Source organism: Giraffa tippelskirchi, chromosome 9 (genome assembly GCF_054371585.1).
Source record: "Giraffa tippelskirchi isolate mGirTip1 chromosome 9, T2T-mGirTip1v1.2.pri, whole genome shotgun sequence".
NCBI classification, from domain to species: Eukaryota; Metazoa; Chordata; class Mammalia; order Artiodactyla; family Giraffidae; genus Giraffa; species Giraffa tippelskirchi.
In genome coordinates this window covers 157,509,336-157,526,716 of record NC_137283.1, presented here as the reverse complement: position 1 = coordinate 157,526,716, position 17,381 = coordinate 157,509,336, and the positions used below count along the sequence as shown (strand labels likewise).

Below are 17,381 nucleotides of genomic sequence, written 5' to 3'. Positions count from 1 at the left end.
TGTTATTAAAATAGGAAATTATGCTTTTTTGACAATACAAGATAATTGCATTATTTCTCTGGTAGAAATTAAGTCTGAAATCCAAATCTAGTTCATTTATTCCAATGTACTGCTTCTAAGGAGAAAAAATATATAGTTTGTAGCAGCATTTTATTTCACTTAACATGACACAGGGAGCAAGGAAGAACAAATTCTAGGGCATGGAAATCTGGATCCCCAAAGCAGAGATAAAAGAACGTCTATGCTTTTAAAACTCTTGGTCAGGGCTCCTCCTGCTGGAATAACTTATTCGGTATCAAGATAGCCAACTCTTGGTCAAGATTCAAATTTTTAACAAGTGTAACACAGTGTTACATGGTCAATAAGTCACAAGTTCCTTTCTTGTGGCAAGGATGGCAGGGAGAAAGATTTTGCATTAAGTGCTGATTTATTAACAAAAGGTCCCTGTCACATCTCCCGTTTACCCTACAATTGATGTTTACATTGAGAGTTTGGTTAACATTTACAGAGGACTTTTGACCTGTCTGGCAGGATTCTAAGCACTTAAATATAGCTACTCATTTCACTCTCACAACCATATGAGGGAGGACTCCTGTCATCTTCATTTCACGTGTGAGGAAACTGCAAGGCATGCAGGAATGATCTATTTCTTAGGTAATTTACATTTTTCGTGTTACTGGAAATGGCATTCCTAAAATTTCATTTTTCAACTTTTCATTTCTAGTATGTAGAAAAAAATGGTTTTGGCTAATTCATATAGCGTTCTATGACTGCTTATTTATTAGCTGTCTTTTTTAAATATCTCATAAAGTTTTCAACATACATAATCATATTGTTTGTGAATACAACAGTTTTACTTATCCCTTTACAGTCTGCATGCCTGTGATTTCTTTTCCTTGACTAATTGCTTCAGCTAAAATTTCCAGTATAATGTTGGGTAGGAGTGGTAAAGGGGCTTCCCTGGTGGCTCAGTGGTAAAGAATCTTCCTGTGCTTGCTTCGGCAGCACATATACTAAAATTGGAACGATACAGAGAAGATTAGCATGGCCCCTGCGCAAGGATGACACGCAAATTCGTGAAGCGTTCCATATTTTTTTGAAAGATGGTAACAATAACCCTATATGCAAGACAGAATAAGAGACACAGATGCATAGAACAGTCTTATGGACTCTGAGGGAGAAGGTGAGGGTGGGACGTTCTGGGAGAATAGCATTGAAACATGTATATTATCATATGTGAAACAGAACACCATTCCATGTTCGATGCATGAGACAAATGCTCAGGGCTGGGGCAATGGGATGACCCAGAGGGATGGGATGGGGAGGGAGGTGGGAGGGGGGTCCAGGAAGGGGAACACATGTAAACCCATGGCTGATTCGTGTCAATGTGTGGCAAAAACTACTACAATATTGTAAAGTAATTAGCACCCAACTAAAATAAATAAATTTATTAAAAAAAAAGAAAAGAAACTAATTAAAAAAAAAAAAAAAAGAATCTTCCTGCAATGCAGGAGATGGGGGTTTGATATCTGGCTGAGGAAGATCCCCTAAAGAAGGAAATGGCAACCCACTCCAGTGTTCTTGCCTGGAAAATCCCATGGACAGAGAAACCTGGTGGGCTACAGTTCACGGGGTTGCAAAAGAGTCAGACACAAACAACTGAAAACAAGGAATGGTAAAAGTGAATATTCTTGCTTGTTCCCAATTTTAGGGTGGAAGTATTCAGTCTACTATTATATGTGAATTGTAGTTATTTCAGTAGATGCATTTATCATATTGAGGATGTTCCCATATTTTCCTAGTTTGTGAAGAGTTTTATGATAAATGAGAGTTAAATTTTATCAAATACCTTTTTGCATATATTTATGCTCATATGGTTTTTCTTCTGTATTCTGTTAATGCAGTGAGTCATAAATTACACTGACTTATTTTAATTTTTCTTTGTTCCCCAACTAGAAGCCAGGCCCCGGCAATAAAAGCACTGAGTCCTAACCACTGGACCGCCAGGGAATTCCCAACACTGATTGATTTTCAAGGACTGTTCAATTCATCATGCTGTATTATTCTTATTATATATTATTGGTGTTCAGTTCAGTTCAGTCGTTCAGTCATGTCAGACTCTTTGCGACCCCATGGACTGCAGCACACCAGCCTTCCCTGTCCATCACCAACTCCTGGGGCTTGCTCAAACTCATGTCCATTGAGTCGGTGATGCCATCCAACCATCTCATCCTCTGTCGTCCCCTTCTCCTCCTGCCTTCAATCTTTCCCAGCATTAGGGTCTTTTCAAATGAGTCAGTTCTTCAAAGCAGGTGGCCAAAGTATTGGAGCTTCAGCATCAGTCCTTCTAATGAATATTCAGGACTGATTTCCTTTAGGATTGACTGGTTGGATCTTCTTGCAGTCCAAGGTACCCTCAAGAGTTTTCTCCAACACCACAGTTCAAAAGCATCAATTCTTTGGCACTCAGTTTTCTTTATGGTCCCACTCTCACATCCATACACGACTACTGAAAAAACCATAGCTTTGACTAGACAGACCTTTATCAGTAAAGTAATGTCTCTGATTTTTAATATGCTGTCTAGGTTGGTCATAGCTTTTCTTCCAAGGAGCAAGTATCTTTTAATTTCATGGCTGCAATCACCATCTGCAGTGATTTTGGAGCCCTGCACAATAAAGTCTCTCACTGTTTCCATTGTTTCCCCATATATTTGCCATGAGTGATGAGACTGGATGCCATGATCTTAGTTTTCTGAATGTTGAGTTTTAAGCCAACTTTTTCACTTTCCTCTTTCACTTTCATCAAGAGGCTCTTGGACAACAATAATTTATCAGATCTTTGTTTTTGTTCAACATGAAAGGATTAAAATAGAAATGAACAGTTTAAAAAGACACCTAGTTTTCAGCCAATATGAGAGACAATATTATAACATGCATGCATGCTCAGTTGCGTCTGACTCTTTGCAACCCCAAGGACTGTAGCCAGCCAGGCTCTTCTGTCCATGGAATTTTCCAGGCAAGAATACTGGAATAGGTTGCCATTGCCTTCTCCAGGGGATATTCCCAACTCAGGGATTGAACCTGCTGTCTCCTGCATTGACAGGCGGATTCTTTACCATTGTGCCACCTGTGAGGCCCTTATTATAAAATAAGTTCATCCAAATGTATCAGAAAAACATTAAGACCCCTGGAAGATAAATAAGGCAAAGGACGTGTGAGATAATTAGTAAGAGAGAAGAGTGAAAGCTGTAGTTACCTCCTATACAAATGTCCAAATTTCTATCACGACCCTATTTTTTTTCCCTTGCCACTTGCATGGACTCAGCTTCTACACTCTAAAATCAAACAATGCTCCTCCTTGACTCTTCATCTCTTGCTTGTCTTGGTGAATGAGTTGACCAGTCCTCTCTCTCTCCTCCCAAACACAGCTACTTACTAGATCCTGTCAACTCAACCTGCTAGATACCTTTGTTTTTCTATTTTCCATCTCCATTGCAACCTCAGTAGTTGAGAACCCCCTCATTTTTCACCTAGTATGTTGAGACAACTTCTTAGCCAGACCTTCTGCCTTTGGTACACCCTGACTCCAGTTCAAACTCCTGCCAATTGTTCCATTGAGCCTTCTAAATAAACCCCAGATATTCATTTATCAGAACAAATGAAGATAAATCATGAGATTATTTTGCTTAAAACTTTTCTGTGGCTTTTCATTGACTCTGTGATGAAATTCAGATACCCCATCAGAAAGCTACCAAGTTCTATGGGATCTGCTCTCCGGCAGATCGAACCCATGTCCCCTGTATTGGCAGGTGGACTCCCATCCACTGTACCACCAGGGACATCCTTCCCTCCTCTTTCACATGGCATGTTACAAATACTTTTATGATACTTATCATATTGACATCTCTTTCCTGTCCTGGAATCTGAGCACTGTGGCTGCAAGGATTTTATGTTTATCGCCCCAAACCCTAACCCGTATCTAATACAGTTGAATAATGAAATGAAGACGTTCTGGTCAGCGTACCGTGGAACTGGTACAGTTAGACATAGCTGATGGACTTTCAGTTGTTTCCACCATTTTTTTGTTGTTCAGTCGTTCAGTCGTGTCCAACTCTTTGTGACCCCATGGCCTGCAGCACGCCAGGCTTCCCTATCCTTTATTATCTCCTGGAGTTTGCTCAAACTCATGTGCCAATTTTAGAAACATATACCAAGGACCAAAAAAATATTGGTATTAAGTCAGTGAATCTATATGTAGGAATGTTTCTTGATGAAATAATCCAAAATCCTCTGTACAAGTTATTCATCATTGTATTACTTAGATAACCAAAATACTGGAAACCACCTAAATACCAGCAGTAGGAACATGGCTGAGTAAAAATGACTAAATAAATGACATGATATGAAGGCAAAGTGCAGTCATCAAAATTTGTGATTTTTTAAGTCAAGACTCTGGGCAAAATAGAAAACTGCTTTTATCATAACACCACCAGATACTACAATTACAGTCACCCCAGGACCTAGCTAAGACTAGGTCTGCTTCTGGGATTGCCTACAACAGGCAGAACTAGCAACTTGAGTAACCTGAGCCCAGAATGAAATCCTTTAAAGGGAGGTGAAAGTTGGAAGCCAGAGAAACCAGGCATAGTTGTTCAGTTCAAAAAGAACAACTCTATCTTGAAACAGAGGATTAGTAGTTGCAAAGAAGGCAGGGTGGGTAAAACCGGAAGGAGAGTTTCGGTACTTGCTGTGAAGGCTGTTGGTCTTCTGAGACCCCAGAGTTGAAATGACTTAAAGCACAGAGTCAAGGAAAAAGAAATGAAGTAAGGTAATGTATACATAAGGGGAAATGGATCCATATTCCATCCTGTGGACTCAAGGCAGGGAGGGAATGACTCTGGACTGCACCCTTTAAAGAACGTAGAGTTCATGGTGAGCTGGGTTCTGAATTGAGCCAAGTGGTAATTCTCTCCAGGTCTGCAGGTCTTATGAGGCATGGGCTATTGGAGAGCAAGCATGTTGGCAACCAGGAGGTGTGTGTGTACGTCACAAGGTGGGACAGGAGCCTAAGTTGTTGACTGCCTGGAATGTTTCACCGGGCCAGGGAACATCCATGGAACTGTAGAACGCACCAGAGATTTGCCCTAAAGACGCCAAAATTTTTGGGTGAGGATGGTGAGGTGGTGGCTAATATTTTTTAAATCTTTCTGTAATATGATATATAGCTTTTAAAAGGACAAAATTAACATTCAAAAATAAGAAGTGGATATGTGATGATTCTGGACACAATAATAACAGGCTGAGTCCTGTCACAAAATAGTGTAAGATCAGCAGATGAAGCAGTTTACCTGACTGGCATAGCCCGAGGGGACTCATGTGATCTGTGGGCAGGAGCCAGCCACCCTGCCACCCTGTCCTCTCGCCAATTCTTTTCTGTGCTGTGGGTTTCCAGGTCACTGCTCCCTGTGACATCTAGCTGAAAGGGTGAGTAAGGGCTGAAGCCCTGTGATAGGACAGGCATCTTTTTCTTCAGACAAAGGCCTTGACCAGTAGCAAAGCCAGTATCTGCCACCTTTTCTGAGTCGCACAAAGGCACTGCACAGGGCAGCTCTGTGCTTCCCATCTGTAAAGTGGGACATGTCAGAATTTGTAATTTTTTTAAACTAACAGAACTTTGACCCCATTCTTGTGCAGGAATGAGACAGGTCTTATTTCGGTGAAGGTGTCTTTGCCCCTGTCTGGACTGGGTGGTGTTATGAAGCTTCTTCATGGAACACCAGAGCCATCGCATGGTCTTTAACACCCAGGTTTCTCCTGGGAATTGGGAGAGTGTGGGGTCACAACTTGAAAGGCATTAGGTTGAATAACAGCCTCAGAATGAGTGCTGGGAAGACCCTCATCTCCTCTGTTAATCTGCTACCCCTCTGGCTCTCCAAGCCCTGAATCCTCTCTCTCTGGCCCCAGGGTGGTTCCTCCACAGCAGTTCTTCTCCGTCTTTAACGGGCATTAAGAATCATCTGGGAAACTCGTTAACGTGTGACTCTGATTGAGCAAGTTTGGAAATGGGTTCCCAGGTGAGGTTGATGCTGCCAGTCTGGGTACCACCTGGGTCATCAGGGCTCCAGGGCCTCCAAGACACCTGTGGCAAAGGCTGGAAAGGAATGGGGGACTCCCCCAAATCTGGTTACTGGAGGAAGAGGGTACTTTGCCCATGGACCCTCTGCTTTCAGAGTGGACTGTTACTCTTGTCTGAGGCATCTTAGAACACTAGCGTAACAGCCGCTCAAGCCTGGATTTCCAGGGAGGAAGAGGCCTCTGTGGTGGTGATTCTGAGGCTTCAGACTTCACAACCAGGGAAGGAGGTACAGAAACAGAGGGTGAGAGAAAGTATTCGGCTTATCAAATTGAGATAATGGAGGGGGCAGGGGCTTTGGAAGTACTGAAGATTATTAAGGAGGGGTACTTGCCTGGAGACCACAAGAGGGCAAAAGATCAGACATTCCCTGTCCTTGAGTAGTAACTATTTTAAAATAACCCCACAGCCTAAGTTCTTGTGTGTTTGGAAACCCTTCTACAGGGAGGGCCTTCCGACCTGGCAATGTGTGGATCTCAAGATCTGTTAGTCTCCCAAGGTGATAGAAATAAAAATAAAAATAAACAAATGGGACCTAATGAAACTTACAAGCTTTTGCACAGCAAAGAAAACCATAAAAAACAAAACAAAAAGACAACGTAAGGAATGGGAGAAAGCATTTGCAAATGATGCAACAGGCAAGTGCTTAATTTCCAAAGTATATAAACAGCACATACAACTCAACAACAACAAAAAACAACCTAATCAAAAAGTGGCAGAAGACCTTAATAGACATTTCTCCAAAGAAGACATGCCAATGTCCAGGAAACACATGAAAAGATGCTCAACATCACTAATGATGAGACAAATGTAAATCAAAACTACAGTGAGGTACCACCTCATACCAGTCAGGATGGCCATCATTAAAAAGGCTACATATAAATGCTGGAGAGGATGTGGAGAAAAGGCAACCTTTCCTACACTGTTGGTGGGAATCTAAGTCGGTGCAGTCACTGTAGAAAAGTGTGGAGTTTCCTCAGAAAACTAAAAATAGAACTACCATGTGACCCAGCAATCCCACTCCTGGGCACACACCCAGACAAAACTATAATTCAAAAAGACACGTGCACCCTTATGTTCATAGCAGTACTATTCACAGTAGCCAAGACACGGAAACAAGCTAAATGCCCACAGACAGATGAATGGGTAGAGAAGATGCTGTACATATATATGATGGAATACTACTCAGCCATAAAAAATAAATTATGCCATTTGCAGCTGCATGGATGCAACTAGAGATTATCATATGAAGTCAGACAGAGAAATCCATGATATTATTTATATGTGGAACCTAAAATACGGCAAAAATGAACCTATCTCGAAACAGAAACAGACTTATAGACACAGAGAACAAACAGACTTGTGGTTGCCAAAGAGGCGGGGGCCTGGGAGGGATGGACTGGGAGTTCAGGGTTAGTAGATGCAGACTGTTACATTCAGAATGGATAACAACAGGGTCCTACTGTCTAGCACGGGGAACTAGATCCAACCTCCTGGCATAAACCATAATGGAAAAAAGAAGATAAAAATAAAGAATGTATGTATGTGTATGACTGAGTCACTTCGCAGTACAGCAGAAATTAGCACAACACTGTAAATCAACTATACTTCAATAAAAAATAAAAATAAATCTAAGGAGAATAAAAAGATCAGCTGTTAAAACTAATATAAAGCTTGTCTGAAGAGTTAATGTGCTAAGTTGCTTTTGTTCTTCCCAAATAAAAGTGTCATGTGAGGAAATAACACACTATATTCTTTTGGGATGGTAGGATAAAGAGCCACTAAACTGAATAAACTTCCATTTTTCCTATGAACTTTATTAAGTACCTAGTTAGACCTAATCTGTGTTTGGGGGTGGCGGAGGCGAACATGAGATCTTAGTTCCTTGACCAGGGATTGAACTTGTGTCCCCTGCATTGGGAGTACGGCGTTCTTAACCACTGAACCACCAGGGAAGTCCCCTAGTATGGGTTTTAGAAAGAAAATATCACTAAGATCTACAAAGGATTCATAGTTTCCCACATTCCTTCTTCATTAAATTATTCTCTCTGCATCAAGCCTAAAGGAAATCAACCCTGAATACTTTGGAAGGACTGATCCTACAGCTGAAGCTCCAATACTTTAGCCACCTGATGGGAAGAGCTGACTCACTGGAAAGACCCTGCTGCTGGGAAAAATTGAGGGCAGGAGGAAAAAGGGACAGCAGAAGATGAGATGGTTGGATGGCATCATTGATTCAATGGACATGAGTTTGAGGAAGCTCTGGGAGATAGTGAAGGACAGGGAAGCCTGGTGTGCTGCAGTCCACAGGGTTGCAAAGAGTCAGACAGGACTGAGCGACTGAACAACAACTCTGTATTCATCCATCCTAAGGATATAATTTAGAAAATGTGCCTTTTTTTCTTGCTGTGTTAATATTTTTGACCTGACCTGCTTAATTATTATCGAATACTGTCTTTGCCAGCTTCTGCTAGCCTTCTATGTTCATTTCAGAATTTCCAATACTGATATATAAAGCAAAATATCAGTTTTTACAGAGGAAGAGTGACTACCCTTTATTTGATTTTTAATTGAATGATTCTTTAAATTCTATAATGCTTTACAATTTTCAAGTTTGACACACATGATTTCATATAATCCCATAACCTTTTCCCCCACCCCTTTATTGCCCCTCTTCTCCCCACTGTTAACTACTGCTGCTACTGCTAAGTCACTCCGACTCTGTGCAACCCCATAGACGGCAGCCCACCAGGCTCCGCTGTCCCTGGGATTCTCCAGGCAAGAACACCGGAGTGGGTTGCCATTTCCTTCTCCAATGCATGAAAGTGAAAAGTGAAAGTGAAGTTGCTCAGTTGTGTCCGACTCTTCGCGACCCCATGGACTGCAGCCTACCAGGCTCCTCCGTCCATGGGTTTTCCAGGCAAGAATACTGGAGTGGGTTGTCATTGCCTTCTCCGACTGTTAACTACTAGTTTGTTTTATATTATCTGTGAGTCTTTTTCACTTTATTCACTGTTTGTTGTATTTTTTAGATTCTACATATGATAACATACAGTATTTGTCTTTCTCTGACTTATTTCACTTAACATAATGCCCTTCACGTCCATCCATATTGCTGCATATGGCAGTTCCCTTCTCTTTTATGGCTGAAGAGTATTCCATCCACACCTTCTCTGTCCATTCCTCTGCTGATGGACACTTAGGTTGCTTCCATATGGTGACGATTATAAATGATGCTGCTGTAAACATTGGGGTGCATGTGTCTTTCAGATAGTGAGGGTTTTTCAGATGTTTACCCAGGAGTGGAATTGCTGGGTCATATGGTAGACTGTCTTCCACAGTGGTTGCCCCAGTTTACATCCCCACCAACAGTGTATGAGGCTTTCTTGCCAACATTTTTCAGTGTTCTTTTGTTCTTTTTGAGAATGGTCATTCTGACAGTTGTGATACCTCACTGTGGTTTTGAGTTGCATTTCCCCGATGATTAGTGATGTTGCGCATCTTTTCATGTGCCTGTTGGCCTTAGCATTTCCTCTTTGGAAAAATGACTGTTCAGTTCTTCTACCTGTTTTTTAATTTTTTTTTTTTTTTTTACGTTGAGTCGTATGAACTGTATATATAGGTTGAATATTAATCCCTTGGGGCTTCCCTGGTGGCTCAGACAGTAAAGAAGGTAAACAATCTGCCTACAATGCAGGAGACTTGGCTTTGATCCCTGGGTTGAGAAGAGCCCCTGGAGGAAGGTGTGGCAACCCACTCCAGTATTCTTGCTGGAGAATTCCATGGACAGAGGAGCCTGGCGGGATATAGTCCATGGGGTTGCAAAGAGTCGGACACAACTGAGCAACTAACAAACACACGCATTAATCCCTTATTGGTCATATCATTTTCAAATACCTTCTCATTCAGTAGATTGTCTTTTTGTTTTGTTGATGGTTTCCTTTGCTGTGCAAAAGCTTTCAAGTTAAATTAGGTCCATTTATTTTTGTTTGTTTCCTTTGCTTTAGGAGATGGATCCAAAAACTATTGCTGTGGTTACTGTCAGGTAGTGTTCTGCCTATATTTTCCTCTAGGAGTTTTATAGTGTCTGGTCTTACATCCTCATAAAATTTTGCTGTTCATAAAATGCTAGAACATTATTATACTCGATACGTTCTAAAATATGTTGTGTGAATATTTGTTTATTATTATCATTGACTATGCCAAAGCCTTTGACTGTGTGGATCACAATAAACTGTGGAAAATTCTGAAAGAGATGGGAATACCAGACCACCTGACCTGCCTCTTGAGAAACCTGTATGCAGGTCAGGAAGCACCAGTTACAACTGGACATGGAACAACAGACTGGTTCCAAATAGGAAAAGGAGTACGTCAAGGCTCTATATTGTCACCCTGCTTATTTAACTTATATGCAGAGTACATCATGAGAAATGCTGGGCTGGAGGAAGCACAAGCTGGAATCAAGATTGCCGGGAGAAATAGCAATAACCTCAGATATGCAGATGACACCACCCTTATGGCAGAAAGTGAAGAAGAACTAAAGAGCCTCTTGATGAAAGTGAAAGAGAAGAGTGAAAAAGTTGGCTTAAAGCTCAACATTCAGAAAACTAAGATCATGGCATCTGGTCTGATCACTTCATGGCAGATAGATGGGGAAACAGTGGAAACAGTGGCTGACTTTATTTTTCTGGGCTCCAAAATCACTGCAGATGGTGATTGCAGCCATGAAACTAAAAGACGCTTACTCCTTGGAAGGAAAGTTATGACCAACTTAGACTGCATATTAAAAAGCAGAGACATTACTTTGCCAACAAAGGTCTGTCTAGTCAAAGCTATAGTTTTTCCAGTGGTCATGTATGGATGTGAAAGTCAGACTATAAAGAAAGCTGAGCGCCGAAGAATTGATGCTTTTGAAGTGTGGTGTTGGAGAAGACTCTTGAGAGTCCCTTGGACTGCAAGGAGATCCAACCAGTCCATCCTAAAGGAGATCAGTTCTGGGTGGTCATTGGAAAGACTGATGTTGAAGCTGAAACTCCAATACTTTGGCCACCTGATTCGAAGAGCTGACTCATTGGAAAAGACCCTAATGCTGGGAAAGATTGAGGGCAGGAGGAGAAGGGGATGACAGAGGATGAGATGGTTGGATGGTATCACCAACTCGATGGACATGGGTTTGGGTGGAGTTAGGGAGTTACTGATGGATAGGGAAGCCTGGCGTGCTGCGGTTCATGGGGTCGCAAAGAGTCGGACACGACTGAGCGACTGAACTGAACTGGACTGAAAGACAGTTAGTTTTGCCACATCCATCTATCAGGGATCTTGAATGGATAGGCAGGAACCTTACAGCTGTGGGCCACCACCCTCCTTCCCTCTAGAAGTCAAGAGTGAGAAGCAGAGAAACTTAGTCCTCAGCTAGAAGAAGCTGTGCCTGGAGAGGGGCTGGAAGTTCTCTGATTTTAGCTTTTGTGAAGCTCAATTACATCCCCATCCTTGGGTTTTGCGAGACTCATCTTGATAGTAAATTCCTCTTTTTTTGCTTACCCTAACAGAAGTGTGCGTGTGCTAAGTCACTTCAGTAGTGTCCAACTCTTTGCGTGTCCATGGACTGTAACCCAGCCTCCTCTGTCCTTGGGATTCTCCAGACAAGAATACTGGAGTGAGTTGCTATGTTCTTCTCCAGGGGATCTTCCTGACTCAGGGATTGAACCCATGTCTGTTATGTCTCCAGCATTGGCCGGCAGGTTCTTTAACAATAGTGCCACCTGGCACGCCTGTATTTCTGTTAATTAGAACTAAGAGAGAATAGATATGTCTGCTGGAGAGGAAACTGTCAAATTACTCAGTGCTTATTATGTGTCATGCAATGTAGCAATGCATGCTTTATCTTATTTAATCCTTAAAACAATGCCATGAGGGAGGCATTCTCATGATTATTACCTGCATTTTATGGATAAAAACATCAAGATTTAGTAAAGTTTAGTAATTTGTCCCAAATCACTGTCTATTACGTAACAAAACTGAGATTCGAACACAGAATTGTTGATACAAAAATCTATGCTATTAACCATTATGCTATATTATTTATTGAAACACATATAGGCATATTATGTACTAGAACAAAATATTTGCATTTAAAAACTTTTAATGAAAATCTTCGAGGATACACAAGAGCAGAAAAATCAGTGTAAGAAGCCCCAGTGACCCACGGCCCAGCTTCCATGTTTATCAACATTTTGCCAGTCTTGGCTCATCTACCCCTCCCCACCCCCATCTTCTAACTATGGTTAACATCTTACAATCTTACATTAATATGGTACATTCATCACAGCTGAAAAATCAAGACTGGTGCATTTTATTAACTAAACTGCAGGCCTTACACAGATTTTCCTAGTTTTTACCCAATGTCCCTTTCCTGCATCTTGATCCCATCGGGGTACAGCTTCACTGCTGCCCTGATCAGTCCTGGTGTCTCCTTAGTCTCTTCCACTTTGTATGTTTCTCTGTCTTGCCTTGTTTTTCTTGGCCTAGATGATTTTGAGGCACGTTGGTCAAATATTTTGTAGAATTCCCTTAAATTTGTGTTTGTCTGATGCCTTTCTCATGGTAAGACTGGGGGTTATGGTTTTTCAGGAAGAAAATCAGAGGTGAAGTGCCTGTCTCATTACATATAGGGTACCTGGTCTCAACATGACTTATTTCTCATTTAATCCTGACCACCTGGCTAAAGCAGTATTTTCCAGATTTTGCCATTGGACAGTTACTTTTTCACTCTGTACAAACTTATTCTTTGGAAGCAAGTCACTAAGTACGATCCACACTCATGATAGGGGACTTTGTGTCACCTGGACTGGCCGTAAATTTGGAATTCTTCTGTAAGAAAGGCCGCAGGTGATTTTAAAATATTCCATTCTTCTTTGCCAGTAAGTGGTCTGGGGATGTGCATGTGTGATGATTCTAGGAAAGATTTCTCTCTGATGGCAAGAAACAATTAGACCAGGAGGAAGCTTCTTCTTGTCTTCTCTGCAGCAAGTGGAGCCTTCCTTTCCTTGGTTGGATTGATGCTCTGAGCATGTAACCCTTGGAGTGACAGTCACTATATTGGGGCCATGAGGTGATAAGCCAGGGACAGAAAGTCAATGTTATTGTGATGGCCAGAGTTAGAAGAGGGTTGAAGCCCTTGAAACTATCTACCTCCAGCCTTCTTGTTATATGGGCCTAAACTTCTTTATTGTTTATGTCACCCTTAGTTGCTGTTCTGTTGTGCTTTCGACCCCATGGACTGTAGCCTGCCAGGCTCCTCTGTCCATGGGATTCTCCAGGCAAGAATACTGGAGTGGGTTGCCATGCCCTCCTCCAGGGGATCTTCCCAACCCAGCGATTGAACCCAGGTCTCCTGCATTGCAGGCAAAGTCTTTACCATCTGAGTCACCAGGAAAACACAAGAAAACTGGAGTGGGTAGCCGATCCCGTCTCCAGGGGAACGTCCTCAAACGCATCCCCAGTTGATACAGGGACCTCATCCATCTTTTTTTTTTTTTTTTTAACAACAGTAGCTGTCCTCATCTAGGACGTGGCACACATTTTTTAAATAAGTAAATGAAAGACTAAATTAAGAAGCTATTATAACCATAAAACCATCAATGTTACTAAGGCCAGAATATTTGGCAATTAGATCCTATACTTCCATTTCTTCTCTCAAAGAAATACAACAGAAGTATTCTGCCATTGGAGAAAAGATTTATTAGTATGATTAGTTGACAGCAGCAAAAATTTTTGATGTGTATCATGTTCAAATTGATATATATATATAATTATTTATTAATTTTTAGGACTAATTTATTATAAAATCTTAGGACTTATTAACCAAATTATCTCTTTGCCTTTGATTGAGGCAAATAATGGAATGCCTACCATATAGCAATGAGAATGAAAAACTATCATGCAACAGCATGAATGACTCTCACAAGTGTAATGTTTAGTAACAGATGCCAGACACAAATGTACACACTGCATTGATTATATTGATATAAAGTTAAAAAAACAAGCAAACTAATCTCCACTGTCCAAAGTCAGAGCAGTGTTTACCCGTGAGTGGCGGTAACAGTGAGGCGTTTCCACAGAAGGGCTTCACGTTGGTGATTTTTTCTTGATCATGGCGCTGGTTACAGAGGTGTGTTCAGGTTGTGGCAGCTCAGAGATATGTACATTTATGACACACACTTTCCTGTATACTTGATAAAGCTTGCTTTAAAAATTCACCCTGAAAACGTCTACCTCTAGCATCTTATTAATACTTTGGGAGTGGATAAACCTCTTCAACGGTGTTTATTTACAAATAGCATAAAATGGTTCATGATTTTCAGTAAAATTTAGACTGGGGCCAACTAGCTTACTGCAGGAAGTGTCCGATTTATGAATGTAAACAGTCTTCGTATGTATAATAGCTCATTCGTAATTCAGTTGTCACAAACAATATTTTCCCACAGGTTTAGTGTTAGAATAACCATTTGGGTGGAGGCCAACTGGTAATAATGAAGCTGAAAGGCTATTTATTTCCCATTGAACAAGAGCATATAATTATCCCCGTTACACATACACAAGGCTGAAACAGCTTTCAAAAATAAAGATAAAAACATAATTGAGATTAAATTCCACTTTAAATCCATCAGATTGGTGGTGGTTTACTCGCTAAGTTGTGTCTGACTCTTGCGATCCCATGGACTGTAGCCCGTCAGGCTCCTCTGTCCATGGGATGTTCTAAGCAAGAATACTGGAGTGGTTTGCCATTTCCTTCTCCATGGGATCTTCCCCGAGCCAGGGATCAAACCCAGGTCTCCTGCACTGCAGGCAGATTCTTTACCAACTGAGCTAGCAGGGAAGCCTCCATCAGAGTAGTAAAAAAATAAAGCACCAGCAAGGATGTAGAGACATAGGAATTTTCACATATAGCAACATGGTCAGTGCTAATTGTTTCAACTATTCTGGAGAATAACCTGGCAAGACTGCTTGAAGCTGAAAATATGCCTGATCTCTGATTCAGTAACTCCACGTCTGAGAAGTAATTTAGGACACATGTGCAGGTGCAGAGGGAAGAGATATGTGTGAGTACATATATTTTTAAAAAAAAGATGTTACTGCAGCATTGTCCCTAACATTTGGAAACACCTCAGTGTCCATCAAAAAAGGAATATGCATATAAATTGTACATATTCATGACTGAACAGTAAGTAAGTTATATTGAATGAACTAAAACCATATGCACAACATGGATCTGTTAGGTAGTTAGAATAGCAAAAAGGAGTCCAGAATGGCGGTGGCTAAAAGACAAGGAAGGGAAAAGTCCATGAAAATAGAACAAAGAAAGGTCTGAGGACCTCAGGTAGAACAAAAAGCACTCCCGGCTAGCCCAATTTACATAGGGCAGGCCCAGGGGGAGGAGAAAAAACATATAAAAAGAGGAGCCAAAGGGCCCCAGGGCTTGCTCTATCTCTCTCTCCTCTTCGGTCTTTTGGGCCAGCATGCCCTCATGCCTCGAGGATGAATTTTCCTTTATTTTCTAAACAAAACTGAGCTGTAACACAGAGCTGTAACACTGACCTGTCCGAGTGCTGTGATGCGCCGAGGCCTTTAACGTCCGTCACTTCAAATTTTTGTTATGAGGAGACAAAACCAAGGAAATTACACACTCCCCTGACAGATCTCAACAATCATAGAATGAGATGGTCTTCTTCATGGTACCATTTATGCATAAAAACAATAGTAGAAATCTTTTATGGATATATACTAAGTAATACAAATTTTAAAAATGTAAATCAACTTCCTGTCATGCTGGTATTGGGAGAGTAAAAAAAGACTGTGATTGAGGAACAGCCCACAAGGAAATTCAATTCTGTTTCTTTAAAAAAGTCAGAATCAAATATGAATGTTAACATCAACTAGTACATATGTTGTTATGTGATGCAATATATTTATATGTGTTTGAGTGAGTGCAGAGAACATCATGAGAAACGCTGGGCTGGATGAAGCACAAGCTGGAATCAAGATTGCCAGGAGAAATATCAATAACCTCAGATATGCAGATGACACACCCTTATGGCAGAAAGTGAAGAAGAACTAAAGAGCCTCTTGATGAAAGTGAAAGAGGGGAGTGAAAAAGTTGGCTTAAAGCTCAACATTCAGAAAACTAAGATCATGGTATCTGGTCCCATCACTTCCTGGCAAATAGACGGGAAAACAGTGGAAACAGTGGCTGACTTTATTTTTCTGGGCTCCAAAATCACTGCAGATGGTGGTTGCAGCCATGAAATTAAAAGACGCTTACTCCTTGAAAGGAAAGTTATGATCAACCTAGACAGCATATTAAAAAGCAGAGACATTACTTTGTCAACAAAGGTCCATCTAGTCAAGGCTATGGTTTTTCCAGTAGGCATGTATGGATGTGAGAGTTGGACTACAAAGAAAGCTGAGTGCCGAAGAATTGATGCTTTTGAACTGTGGTGTTGGAGAAGACTCTTGAGAGTCCCTTGGACTGCAAGGAGATCCAACCAGTCTATCCTAAAGGAGATCAGTCCTGGGTGTTCATTGGCAGGACTGATGCTAAAGCTGAAACTCCAATACTTTGGCCACCTGATGTGAAGAGCTGACTCATTTGAAAAGACCCTAATGCTGGGAAAGATTGAGGGCAGGAGAAGAAGGGGACGACAGAGGATGAGATGGCTGGATGGCATCACCAACTCAATGGACATGGGTTTGGATGGACTCAGGGAGTTGGTGATGGACAGGGAGGCCTGGCGTGCTGTAGTTCATGGGGTCGCAAAGAGTCGGACACAATTGAACGACTGAACTGAACTGAACTGAACTGAGTGAGTGAGTTGTTCAGTCATGTCCAACTCTTTGCAACCCCATGGACTATACAGTCCATGGAATTCTCTAGGCCAGAATACTGGAGTGGGTAGCTTTTCCCTGCTTCAGGGGATCTTCCCAACCCAGGGATCGAACCCAAGTCTCCTACATTGCAGGCAGATTCTTGACCAGCTGAGCCACCAGGGAAGCCCTTTTGTGTGTTTGAATGCTTTCATACAAAGGATAAGTGAGGAATTCTGAAGGAAGAACAAGTCAGGATGTGAAATTAAAAGCCTCAGCTAAGTAACACCCTGAGATGCATATTATAGGACCTATATTGTTTTTTTAGGGACAGTTAGCTATATAGTTCTTTAGCAGTATCTGCAAGATTTAAAAATAAAACAAA

At 41.4% G+C, this 17,381-nt stretch overlaps 1 non-coding gene across 1 annotated transcript; it reads left to right on the top strand.

The window, feature by feature from the left end:
- The first annotated feature begins 989 nt into the window (after positions 1–989).
- Positions 990–1,096, top strand: LOC145522162 (U6 spliceosomal RNA). The gene has a single exon (XR_014065960.1). It is a non-coding gene; the product is annotated as a U6 spliceosomal RNA (small nuclear RNA).
- The last annotated feature ends 16,285 nt before the right edge of the window (positions 1,097–17,381 follow it).